Source organism: Castor canadensis, chromosome 2 (genome assembly GCF_047511655.1).
Source record: "Castor canadensis chromosome 2, mCasCan1.hap1v2, whole genome shotgun sequence".
Taxonomy (NCBI): domain Eukaryota; kingdom Metazoa; phylum Chordata; class Mammalia; order Rodentia; family Castoridae; genus Castor; species Castor canadensis.
The window spans coordinates 109497361-109511872 of NC_133387.1; positions in this window are offsets into that span (position 1 = coordinate 109497361).

Consider the following 14512-nt stretch of genomic DNA (forward strand, 5'->3'; position numbering starts at 1 on the left):
ATGTACAATATAAGCCTAATTGGAATTGTCATTATGAATCCCCCCCTGTATAATGAATGAATATATCATAATAAAAAAAATCTCCAATTCTGCCCTTAGGAAGAATAGGAAAGGAAGGGGGAAGTTTGAAGGACACATGTGTCCAGGTCATCTCTTCCTGCACTGAAGTCTGCTTGGGTATAAGAGACCACAAGATCAGTTGCCTCTGAAACAGAGCAGAGAGGCAAAGTACAAGCAAGAGCCAAGAGATGGGCTTACACACATGAGGCTAAGGCACTTAATGAAGGTCATGTACAATTCCTGCATCTGTCACCTGCTGCATAGGTTCTGTACATAAGAGTTAGAGGATAGGTTACTTATGGTAGATGGGGTTCTATGGTGCTCACAGTAAGTTGTGACCTTACCATGGTTTGGGTAAGAACTGTGGCTAGACAGTAGAATGTGATACAGGTGATGAGATAGTCTTGCTCATGCATTGTTAGGTAAGACTCCATCTAAGAAAACTGAGCTGAGGAAGTAAGCCACTGTGGCTTCTTCTGCCACTGAAGAAGTAAGCAGCCTGTTCTGAGTGGGCTTGTGAGGAAGCACCTTGCAAAGACTGTAGGCAGCCTCTAGGCACTGACAACAATCTGTATTGTTCTTCATACATAATTTCATTCTCTTCTATTATTGATTAGTATAATAAAATAATGTCATTTGCTTTTATTAAAACTGGTTTCTGGACTGTTTGTAGTGGTCATGCCTGTGATCCTAGCCACTTGGGAGGCTGAGATCAGGAGGATCATAGTTTGAGGTCAGCCCCCACAAATAGTTCTTGAGAACCCATCTCCAAAATAACCAGAGTAAAATGGACTGGAGGTCGGGCTCAAGTGGTAGAGTGCCTGCTTTGCAAACACAAAGCCCTAAGTTCAAACCTTCATCCCACCAAACAAAACAGGCTATGAATATACCTGTTATGATTATGACATAATACCGATTATGAAGACCTAACATTCAACCCTTACATGATTCCAACATCAGAACTAAAACCCGGAGAACTCTGACTCCTTGAAGTTGACAATCGAGTCATACTACCAATAGAAGTACCAATCCGAATATTAATCTCATCTGAAGATATACTACACTCATGAGCCGTCCCATCATTAGGCCTAAAAACAGATGCCATCCCAGGGCGCCTCAACCAAGCAACCTTCACCTCCAGGTGAAGGACTTTACTACGGCCAATGCTCCAAAATTTGTGGCTCAAACCACAGCTTTATGCCAATTGTATTAGAAATAGTCCCACTCAAATACTTTGAAAACTGATCCTTATCTATACTTTAAGTACATTATGAAGCTACTGCAGTGTTAACCTTTTAAGTTAAAGACAGAGAGCTAGCTCTCCATAATGATATGCCACAACTCGACACATCCACATGATTTACAACAATTACCTCCATAATTCTCACCCTGTTTATTATTTTCCAATTAAAAGTAAGAACATTCAATTTTTCACCCAACCCTACACCCAAAAATATTGAATCTATAAAACAAGAAAACCCTTGAGAGAAAAAATGAATGAAAATCTATTTACCTCTTTCATTACTCCTACTATAATAGGACTTCCTATTGTCACCTTAGTAATTCTCTTCCCAAGTATTATATTTCCAGGTCCAAACCGATTAATCAATAACCGACTAACTTCCATCCAACAATGAGTAATCAAACTAATCACTAAACAAATAATAACAATGCACAACTCTAAAGGACGTATCTGATCTTTAATGCTAATTTCACTTATTATTTTCATTGGGTCAACTAACCTACTCGGACTTTTTCCATATTCCTTTACCCCAACAACACAACTATCAATAAATCTAGGAATGACTATCCCACTCTGAGCAGGAGCTGTAATCCTAGGCTTCCGCCATAAAATAAAATCATCCCTAGCCCACTTCTTACCACAAGGATCCTCGATCCCCTTAATCCCAATACTAGTCATTATTGAAACTATTAGCCTATTTATTCAACCAATAGCACTAGCCATTCAATTAACAGCTAACATCACAGCAGGTCACCTATTAATCCACCTAATCAGTGGAGCTACACTAGCACTACTAACTATTAAGCCAACCACAGCTTTCGTGACATTTATTATCCTAGTCTTCCTCACAATTCTCGAATTCACAGTAGCCCTAATCCAAGCCTATGTATTTACACTCCTTGTTAGCCTGTATCTCCATGACAACACATAATGACCCACCAAGTTCACGCTTACCACATAGTCAACCCAAGTCCATGGCCACTGACAGGTGCATTATCCGCCCTCCTAATAACATCAGGCTTAGCAATATGATTCCACTTTAACTCTACATTCCTTTTAATACTAGGATTGCTCACCAACTCACTAACCATATATCAATGGTGACAGGATGTGGTATGAGAAGGCACATTCCAAGGCCACCATACCCCAGTTGTTCAAAAAGGACTGCGGTATGGAATAGTACTGTTTGTTGTCTCAGAAGTATTCTTCTTTGCTGGATTTTTCTGAGCCTTTTACCACTCATGCCTTGCCCCAATCCCAGAACTAGGTGGTTGCTGACCACCCACTGGCATTAACCCACTAAACCCCCTAGATGTCCCTCTTCTCAACACATCAGTTCTTCTCATATCAGGCGTATCCATTACCTGAGCCCACCACAGTCTAATGGAAGGAAACTGAAAAAACATAATCCAAGCACCATCAATCACTATTCTACTAGGCATCTACTTCAACCTCTTACAAGCCTCAGAATATTTTGAAACTTCATTCAAAATCTCCGACAGCATCTATGGCTCAACTTTCTTTATAGCAACAGGATTTCACGGCTTACATGTAATTATTGTCTCCACATTCCTACTAGTATGTCTAACTCAACAACTAAAGTTCCATTTTACATCAAAACACCATTTCAGCTTTGAAGCCACAGCCTGATGCTGACATTTTGTTGATGTGGTATGACTATTCTTATACGTCTCCATCTATTGATGAGGCTTATGCTCTCTTAGTATTAATCAGTACAGCTGACTTCCAATCAGCTAGATTTGGTATAAATCCAAAAAAGAGCAATCAACCTAATCACTGCATTAACCCTAAACTCCCTCCTAGCAACCCTCTTAATCACTATCGCATTCTGAGTCCCACAAATCAACATTTACAGTGAAAAATCAAACCCCTACGAATGTGGATTTGACCCTATAGGCTCAGCACGACTCCCATTCTCAATAAAATTCTTCTTAATCGCAATCACCTTCCTCTTATTTGACCTTGAAATTGCCCTACCTCTTCCCCTCCCTTGAGCACTAAAAACAAACAACCTCTACCCAGTTACCCTCATAGCATTAGCTCTAATCATCATCCTATCATTAGGACTAGCCTATAATGGTCTCAAAAAGGATTAGAATGAAATGAATATGGTGCTTAGTTTAATACAAAGCAAATGATTTCGACTCATTAGATTATGAACCACTCATAAGTACCAAAATGTCCCCTATCCTAATTAACCTCTTCCTAGCCTTCCTAGCATCCCTATTAGGAGCACTAATCTATTGATCACACTTAATATCCTCACTCCTATGCTTAGAGGGTATAATACTATCAATTTTTATCACCACAACCCTAATTACCCTGAACTTCAATATCACCTTATCATTTATGTTCCCCATTATCGTCCTAGTCTTCGCAGCCTGCGAAGCCGCAGTAGGACTGGCCCTACTGGTTACAATATCAAACTCATACGGAACGGACTATGTACAAAACCTAAACCTCTTACAATGCTGAAAATTATTATACCCACAATCATACTCATCCCTATAACATGATTCTCAAAGAACAACATAATCTGAATTAACTCCACTGCCTACAGTCTACTAATCAGTATACTATGCTTACTTACCCTAAACCAATCAAACAAAGACAGCCTTAACTTCTCACTATTATTCTCCTCAGACTCCCTCTCCACCCCTCTCTTAATCTAACAGCTTGACTACTACCACTAATAATTATAGCTAGTCAACAACACATGAACAAAGAACCAGTAGAACGAAAAAAAATGTATATTACCATACTAGTACTACTACAAGTCCTATTAATTATAACATTTACATCCACAGAACTAATCTTATTTTACATCTTATTTGAAGCCACACTAATTCCTACACTAATTATCATTACACGATGAGGAAAACAAACAGAATGACTTAATGCAGGCCTATACTTCCTATTCTACACACTAATTGGATCCCTACCCCTTTTAGTCACATTAATCTACCTCAAAACTCAATAGGGTCCCTAAACCTTCACATCCTAAACACCTACTCAGAGCAACTAAACCTATCATGATCAAATGACCTGTTCTGACTAGCATGTATAATAGCATTTATAGTTAAAATACCATTATATGGACTACACCTATGACTACCTAAAGCCCATGTTGAAGCACCTATTGCAGGCTCCATAGTACTAGCAGCTGTTCTACTAAAACTAGGAGGATATGGTATAATACAAGTCACCATCCTCCTATCACCTGTCACAAACAACATAATATACCCATTTATACTACTTTCACTATGAGGAATAGTAATGACCAACTCAATTTGTTTACGACAGACAGACCTAAAATCCCTAATTGCATACTCATCAGTCAGCCACATAGCATTAGTAATTGTCTCCATCTTAATCCAATCCCCATGAAGCTATACAGGAGCTACAGCACTGATAGTAGCCCATGGTTTAACCTCATCAGTCCTATTCTGCCTAGCAAACACAAACTACAAACTACAAAAGAGTCCATAGTCGAACCATACTCTTAACTCGAGGCCTACAAACAATACTCCCACTAATAGCTCTATGATGACTTACAGCAAGCTTAACCAACCTCACACTACCCCCAACAATTAACCTAATCGGAGAACTAATAATTATCACCTCTTCATTCTCATGATCCAACTTCACCATCCTCCTTATAGGAACTAACACACTAATCACAGCCTTATACACCCTATACATATTAACCACACTCAACTCAATGAGGCAAACCTGCCTATCACATAAGTAACATTCACCCATCATTCACACGAGAAAACTCCTTAGTCCTCCTCCACCTACTCCCCCTACTCCTACTATCTTTAAATCCAAAGATCATTCTCGGCACAAAATTCTGTAAATATAGTTTAACAAAAACACTAGATTGTGAATCTAGAATCAGAAAATAAAATTTTCTTATTTACCAAGAAAGTACGCAAGAACTGCTAACTCATGCCACCATACCTAAAAATATGGCTTTCTTACTTTTAAAGGATGGTAGCTATCCATTAGTCTTAGGAACCAAAAAATTGGCACAACTCCAAATAAAAGTAATAAACGTATTAACCTCATCCATAATCATATTTACCATCCTTATATACCCCATCCTAATATCCCTAACAGACTTTTACACAAACAAAAACTATCCTGAATACACCAAAACCTAGGTCAAGCTATCATTCATCACTAGCATAATCCCCATAATCATATTTCTCCACCTAGGTAACAAAACCATCATATCCAATTGACACTGGCTCACCATCCATACCACAAAACTCTCACTCAGCCTCAAACTAGACTATTTTCCATAACTATTCGTGCCAGTAGCCCTATTTGTAACATGATCAATCATAGAATTCTCCCTATGATACATGCACTCTGACCCTAACATCAACCAATTCCTTAAATATCTAGTATTTTTCCTTATCACCATACTAATCCTAGTCATGGCAAATAACCTATTCCAACTCTTCATTGGGTGGGAAGGAGTAGGCATCATATCATTTCTCCTCATCAGATGATGATACGGACGCACTGACGCAAACACCTCCACACTACAAGCAATCCTATACAACCGAATCGGAGACATTGGATTCACCCTATCAATAACATGATTTTTAATTTACTCCAACTCATGAGAGCTACAACAACTATTCATAGACCCTAAAATAACAACAATCCCCCTACTAGGCCTACTACTAGCTGCTACTGGAAAATCAGCCCAAGTCGGACTCCACCCACGACTCCCCTCAGCCATAGAAGGTCCTACACCAGTATCAGCCCTACTCCACTCAAGCACAATGGTCATAGCAGGAATCATCCTCCTAATCCAATTTCATCCCCTCCTAGAATCCAATCAACTAATTATATCAACCATAGTATGCCTAGGAGCTATCACAACCCTCTTCACAGCAATCTGTGCTCTAACACAGAATGACATCAAAAAAATCATCGCATTCTCAACTTCCAGTCAACTAGGTCTAATGATAGTTACCCTCGGAATTAACCAACTCTATCTGTCATTCCTCCACATCTGCAATCATGCATTCTTCAAAGCAATACTATTCATATGCTCAGGATTCATCCATAGCCTCAACTACGAACAAGACATCCACAAAATAGGTGGATTAGCCAAAGCCATACCATTCACAACTTCCTCTCTAACAGTAGGAAGTCTAGCACTCACAGGCATACCCTTCCTAACAGGATTTTACTCCAAAGACCTTATCATCGAATCTGCCAACACGTCCTACACCAACGCCTGGGCCCTACTAATTACACTCATTGCAACTTCCCTTACAGCTGTATATAGCACACGAATCATCTTCTTTGCCCTCCTGGGGCAGCCCCGATTCTACCCACTCATCAACATCAATGAAAACAACCCGCAACTTATAAACTCTATTAAACAATTACTCGTAGGAAGCATTTTCGCTGGGTTTATTATCTCAAATAACATCACCCCCACAAATAACCCCACACTCACTATACCATTATACCTAAAACTAATAGCCTTAGGAGTCACTATCCTAGGTTTCACTATCACAATAGAACTCAATAACATAACCTACAACCTAAAACTAAACCTAAACTCCAACACCAAATCATTTTCTATAATAGTTGGGAAGAATCCAAGTATATGATAGACGAAATCAACAATCCAGTACTAACAATAAAAACCATAGGGCATCAATGATACTGAAGCTATATGATGCAAGCTGAAATTCATGATTTAAGCAAGAGAGAGTTCTCGTCCCCTAGGGATGGCTGTTCCAGGGACTGTGAATTATTGGTACTTCAAAGAACAGACCACAGAGTAAAGGTATACAAACTTAATTTACTTAGAAATTTTTCCAGCTAGTGCCAGAGGTACTTGATGAAAGCAAACTGTTGACACTAGATCCACAAAAACAAGAGTTACTACCAAGAATGAAATGAATTAGACAGAGAAACTTACAATTTCTGTAGAGTTTTGGTGATGCATTCTCCTACAGGTTTGAGTTATAACTAACATACTGTAAAATTTACTCTTTTTAAGTGGAGCAGCTGAAGAATTGTATTAAACATGCAATGCTTGTACAATCACCTCACAATCTGCTTTTAGAATATTTTTACATTCTCCCAAATTTCTGTTTTCCCATCCCTCATTAGCTGATGGTCACACATACACCTGAACTCGGACAAGCACTAATCTACTGTTTATGCCTTTAGACTCTTTTATTGGAGATTTCTTATAAATGAAATCACCTGGCCTGTGGCCTTTTGCACTTGGCTTCTCTCACCATGATGGCTTTAAGTTTCGTCCAGATGGTGTCCTATCTCAAAAACAACAGCCCTTCTGTTAACAGGTACTTAAAAGCTGCTTTTGCTGAAAAGCATTGATTCATTATGTGGGTCCACAAACTAACTAAAAGCAGAATACAAGCTTGGCATCCCTACCTCCATTTTGTATTAGCGTCCTTTGGCTCTGAGCCACTCTCTCCCATAATGGCTTTGAAACCACCTTGGAATCCAGGAAGGACAGTACAGGAGACAAAGACCATCTGCCAGACAGCAATGACTCTTATTGTAACTGGGTCCTACCTGACCAATCCTGAAATAGTGAGCTACTGGACCACCTGTGGCTGTCACCTATGACCATTTATGACTGCCAGAACACATCTGTGACTGGGATGGCTTTATAATTATGCATAACTCTCCTCCTGGCTCCAATTCTTCCTCCTATCCAAACCTAAAGCGAGTGTCTTTTGAGGAAGATGAGTTGAAATGCACACCCTTCCTCTTGCTGTGATATGCCTGTACCTAACAAACCTCCTTTCCCTGACCTTCACAATTACTTATCTCTCTATTTGGAATAGTGAAGTCAATGGCCAGAACTGACCTATGCAACCCAGGAGTTCGGACCTGCAGCCTAAATTTGCTATTTACTTCTATGGTTGAACAATAAACCATTATATGAGTACAGGACATTTGTCCATCATCTATCTCTTTGCCAGATGACATACAATTGATTGTTGCTACATTTTGACTGTCCTGAGCATTCACCCAAGAGACTTTGTGTATACACGTTTTCATTTTTCTTGGATAAATACCTAGAAACAGAATGAATGGATCATATAATATTTTCAACTTTTTAAGAAACTGCCAATTAAGTAGAAATAATGTTAAGAGGTGCTCAATCTCCTTTTGCTGAAAAGCACTGACTCCTTACTTGGGCCCACAAATTAAAAACAGGAGAAGCTGGGCATCCCTTCCTCCATTTTGTGTCTGTCTTTGTTCTAAGCCATTCTCTTTGAAGTCATGTTGCAATTACCTTGGATTCCAGAAAGGCCAGGGCTGATAACATCTTTAAGACAGGAAATAAAAGTTCCCATAGAAACAGTGGAGACTTGCAGGATAGGCACCCCTCCAAATGAGGACAATGACCTATAATGATGCGGGAACACCCTAGAGCAGAGGCAATCATCTCATGGGAACCAGACTGCTCCCCTCAAGTGATGACAGTGGTAACATCTTCTCTGGAACCCCTCTGGGATCCCTTAGACTGAGATCATGGTCAACCAGACCACACCTGTGACTGGACTGTTTAACTGTGCATACTTTTGTCCCCTGCCCCCCGTTCTTTGTCTACTTAAACATATAGCTCGTGTCTGTACCCTGAAGATGGCTGAAGATGAGCTGAGTGCTTACTCTGCCTCTTCCCACGACATGTCCAGAGCCGTGTAATAAACCTCCTTTTTCTGCCTTCATCAGGCCTCTGTATTTGGCATTTAGGATCAGGTGGCTGGACTTGGTACATGGAATCTCAGGAGTTTGGGCCTTTGGTCCAAAACTCTGGCTTTAATAACACTTTACAACCCTACCAATATTGTATAGGATTTGAGTTTCTCTTCATAATTACCAACACTTAGTCTTATCTATTAGTTTGATTGTAGCCATTCTAGTTTGGTTATAATAGTGTCTCATTTAGTTTTATTTTACATTTTCCTAATGATATTGAACACAGAAAGGCAAAGTAACTGGTTTAGCAAAAGAAAACATTTGGAGGAATCACAGTCCTCAATTTTAAACTTACTCTGTAACTACAGCCATTAAGTAAGCGCAATATTGATAGATGGTGGGCCAGACAGATCAACTGAAGAGTGAAAAGTATAGAACTAGACTCAAATAAGTATGCCAACTGATTTTGCAAAAATTTCAAATGTAACTCAATGGTGGTGGAGTACATGGACATTGGTAGGCAATGTAAATAAATGAGTAAACAAATCTTCATTTAATTTTAAAAAATTGACTGAAAATTGATTATAATTCTACATGTAAACTGAAAAGCTATAAAACAGTTACAAGAGAATACAGGTAACAATATTTGCAACCTAAATTTAGTTCTTATGTTATAGTCATTGATAAACAGAAAATCCAGATTCTTATATTCCACATGAGTACATCCAGGCAGGATATATAGACATAGAAAGAGTGATAATGTAATCTTATTAAAGGTTAGGGGGAAAAGTTATGAATAGCCAAGATGGGCCAGGTATGAGGTAGAAGCAAAGAGAGCTGTACCTGTATTCAGGTGCTGGGAGAGGAAAAACCTGGGTGGTTCTTGATCATAATCAGTAAGTAGGGAGGGACAGGGGTAGTTCCTGGAATGGGGTGGTGGTCCTGGCTCTCTCTGGCTAAGGTGTGATTAATTTGCACATATATGCAATTGAAAAGAAGGCTCAGAGAGAGGGAGAAAAGTGTTCAACCTGAAATATAATAGTAAGTCATAAGCATCATGGTCTCTCCCGATCTTAGCCTGCCTCACTTAGACATGACTTCAAAAATATATAAACTTCAGGACTGGGATAGCTTAATAAAAGAGTGCTTCTAAAATGTGCAAGGCCTTAGTTTTGATTTCCAGAACTGTTAAATAAGAAAAAAAATTAACCCTTCGAAAGAAATATATATATATATGCATATGTATATGTATATATATGAAGAAAATGAAAAGGCAACTCATAGACCAGGAGAATGTATTTGAAAATCACAAATCAGACAAGGGAATAATAGAGAATATGTAAATACTCTAAATTCAGAGGGAAATAATCAACAGTCCAATTATAAAATTGCCCAGAAACTTGAAGTGGCCCTTCAACAAAGAAGATATATAGATAGAAAATGAGCTCATGCAAAGATGCTCCATGTGAACAGTCACTAGAAAATCTGATTTAGAAGCATGATGAGCTAGCACCAAACACTTACTAGAATAGTTGAAACACAACAAAAGTAACTAAGGGTGCCCAGTTCTTGGAGGGACCTGGGGAAACTGAGTCTCTCATGCATTATTGTCTCTCATAACAACGTAAAATGGCACAGACACTTTAGAAAACAATTTTTTGGCCTACAAAAGGAATCTAAAGTAAACTTCCTGTGTGACATACAGTCACAGTCCTGGGCACTTTTATCATAGAGAAATGAAAACTTAGGTTCACTTAAAAACCCATATACAAGTGTGTAGAGCAGATGTATTTGTAATGGTCAAAATCTGGAAACAGCCCAAATGGCATTCATTGGGTGAATGGATAAACAAATTGTGCTACCTTTACAACAGAAGGCCACTCGACAATAAAAAGGAAACAAACTATTGATACACTCGACAACTTTTATGGATCTCCAGGTCATTCTCCTGAGTGAGAAAAGCAAATACCAAAAGGTTACATTCTGTCCCATTTAATTTATACAACATCCTTGAAATGACAAAAATAGAGACAGAGGACAGATGAATAGTTTTCAAGAATTAGGGACAGGAGCAGAGACGATGTGCATCTAAAAGGGTAGCAGGAGAATTTCCTGTGGTGATCAACAGGGCTGCGTCTTGATTGTGATGTTTATATGAGTCTATGTATGTGATAAAATTTCATGAAGCTGAAACCAGAGTTGTGAACTCCAGGCATAAACTCCTGGGAGTTCACATGTCAGGTTTGGACTCTCATTCCTAGATGCCAAAAAAAGAGACATGGCAAAGGGCAGAGAAAGATATATTAGACAGTGGGATTAGGTAGGCAAAGTAAGCACTCAACCAGTCTTCAGCCATCTTGGAGTACAGACATGAGCGTAAGTGTTAAATAGGCAGGTGACAAAAGGCGTGTATGATTAAACAGTCCCAGTTACAGGTGTGTCCTGGCTGATTATTATCTCAGTCCTTGTTCTTTTAGGCTTATGGAGATAAGGAGAAGCAGTTATTATTGTCATCACTTGAGGGGAGGAATCTGATTACCAAAACAGATTACTGCTGCTCCAGGTGCAGCCTCATTATAAAAGGTAATTGTACTCATGTAGAGGGGTGTCTGTCCTGCAAGGCTCTGCTGTTCTTAGGTGTAGTTTCAGTCCCTTGTCATAAAGACATCATTGATCAATCTTGTCTTTTCTTTTTTTTTCTTTTATTATTCATATGTGCATACAAGGCTTGGTTCATTTCTCCCCCCTGCCCCCACCCCCTCCCTTACCACCCACTCCGCTCCCTCCCTCTCTGCCCCCCTCAATACCCAGCAGAAACTATTTTGCCCTTATTTCTAATTTTGTTGTAGAGAGAGTATAAGCAATAATAGGAAGGAACAAGGGTTTTTGCTGGTTGAGATAAGGATAGCTATACAGGGCATTGACTCACATTGATTTCCTGTGCGTGGGTGATCTCCCATGCTCATGGATTGGTAGAATCAACATAGTAAAAATGTTGATACTCCCAAAAGTAATCTACATGTTTAATGCAATTCCCATCAAAATTCCAATGACATTCATTAAAGAGATTGAAAAATCTACTGTTAAATTTATATGGAAACACAAGAGGCCACGAATAGCCAAGGCAATACTCAGTCAAAAGTACAATGCAGGAGGTATCACAATACCTGACTTCAAACTTATTACAAAGCAATAACAATAAAAACAGCATGGTACTGGCACAAAAACAGACGTGAAGACCAGTGGAACAGAATAGAGGACCCAGATATGAAGCCACACAACTATAAGCAACTTATCTTTGACAAAGGAGCTAAAAATATACGATGGAGAAATAGCAGCCTCTTCAACAAAAACTGCTGGGAAAACTGGTTAGCAGTCTGCAAAAAACTGAAACTAGATCCATGTATATCACCCTATACCAAGATTAACTCAAAATGGATCAAGGATCTTAATATCAGACCCCAAACTCTTAAGTTGATACAAGAAAGAGTAGGAAATACTCTGGAGTTCGTAGGTATAGGTAAGAACTTTCTCAATGAAACCCCAGCAGCACAGCAACTAAGAGATAGCATAGATAAATGGGACTTCATAAAACTAAAAAGCTTCTGTTCATCAAAAGAAATGGTCTCTAAACTGAAGAGAACACCCACAGAGTGGGAGAAAATATTTGCCAACTATATATCAGACAAAGGACTGATAACCAGAATATACAGGAACTTAAAAAACTAAATTCTCCCAAAACTAATGAACCAATAAAGAAATGGGCACGTGAACTAAACAGAACTTTCTCAAAAGAAGAAATTCAAATGGCCAGAAAACACATGAAAAAATGCTCACCATCTCTAGCAATAAAGGAAATGCAAATTAAAACCACGCTAAGATTCCACCTCACCCCTGTTAGAATAGTCATCATCAGCAACACCACCAACAACAGGTGTTGGCGAGTATGTGGGGAAAAAGGAACCCTCTTACACTGTTGGTGGGAATGCAGACTAGTACAACCACTTTGGAAAAAAATTTGGAGGCTACTTGTCTTTTCTTGATTCCAAGGTTGCTGCAGAGAGAAAGGCTCAGAGCAAAGGGCAATGGGTTCAAAATGGAGACAAAGATGACAAACTTTTCTCCTGTGTTTAGTTAATATGTGGGACCAAGTAAGGAGTCAGTGCTTTTCAGCAAAAGCACTTAAAGTACTTCTTACAAAACTATACACACACACTTCAGAAAAAGATGTGGATGCATCATAAACTGGTGAGTTCTGAGTAAGGTATGTGGTCCAGAAATTATGTCACTGCCACTGTGAATTTCCTGGGTTGGACATTTGCTACAAATGTAAAGTGTTACCAATGAGGATAAACTCACAGGACTTCTGAGAATTATTTTTGCATCTTTTTGTGTTTTTACATCTTCACTTACTTTTGAAACTTGTGTTTGCATCTTCAGTTTTCTAAAATAAAAAGATAAAAAAAGAAAAAAAATCATGTCAAAATTTTACCACTGACTCTTCCAGAGTTAACTTAATACATGTCAGTGTAGAAAACTGAACATTTTATTATTGGGTGAAAATTTTTACAATAAGACCGAGTTGCTTAAAAATCAAACAAACAAGCAGACAAATATAAGAAAACAACGAAACAAAAGAAAATACCATTAACACCTATAAATTCTAAATTCAATTTATGATCCATTGTCTTTTGAGACTAAGCTTTAAAAGTGTATCTTCTGAATTCAAGCTCTCTATTCTTTGCTGACTCCCTAAGTTCATTTCAGAGAACTTTGGAATTTCTTTTTGAAATTTTCCCTTGAATTAGATCATCTAGAAAATGCCAAATTTCAGCAGGTAAAACTATCTCAGTGGAGGAGGTATGTGAAAAAAGGCTTTCTTTCTGAAGCTTTGGGATTTTAGCCCATCAATCACATAACTGACTTTATTCTCTTTTTTTCATTGCCAAACATTTCCTCCTCTTCCCTAGAGTGAGCTCTTATCAAAAATGTTACTTCCAAGCTTTTCCTGAGGAATTAATTGGAAATCAAAGTGGAGAGATTGTTTTCCTTGTTACTGCTTCTTTTTAGGGGGGAGAGGACACACTTCCTAGAGCTCATAGTCAGGGAATTTTAAGATTTTCCTGTGCCTGCTTTATACAAATCTCATTTTAGTTTGAAAGTAATGGGAAATACAGTTCTACACATCTAGGTCTGTGCATGAAATAGTTTTGAAACCAACTGCAAATGAAAAAAATGTAACACCATTTTTTTTCTCAGATGAGAGAGAGAGAGAGAGAGAGAGAGAGAGACTACTCAAGGTTAATGGTGGTTATTAGATCACTAATTCTAGAGGATGGGGTTGAGTTGTTGAAAAAGCTCTGAAGATATATCTTACTTCAATCAACTTGTTGTTCCACTGTAAAACACCTTCCTCCATAATCAGGGCATTGTCAGTAAGAAGTTCAATTTCAACTGCACTGCAATTTC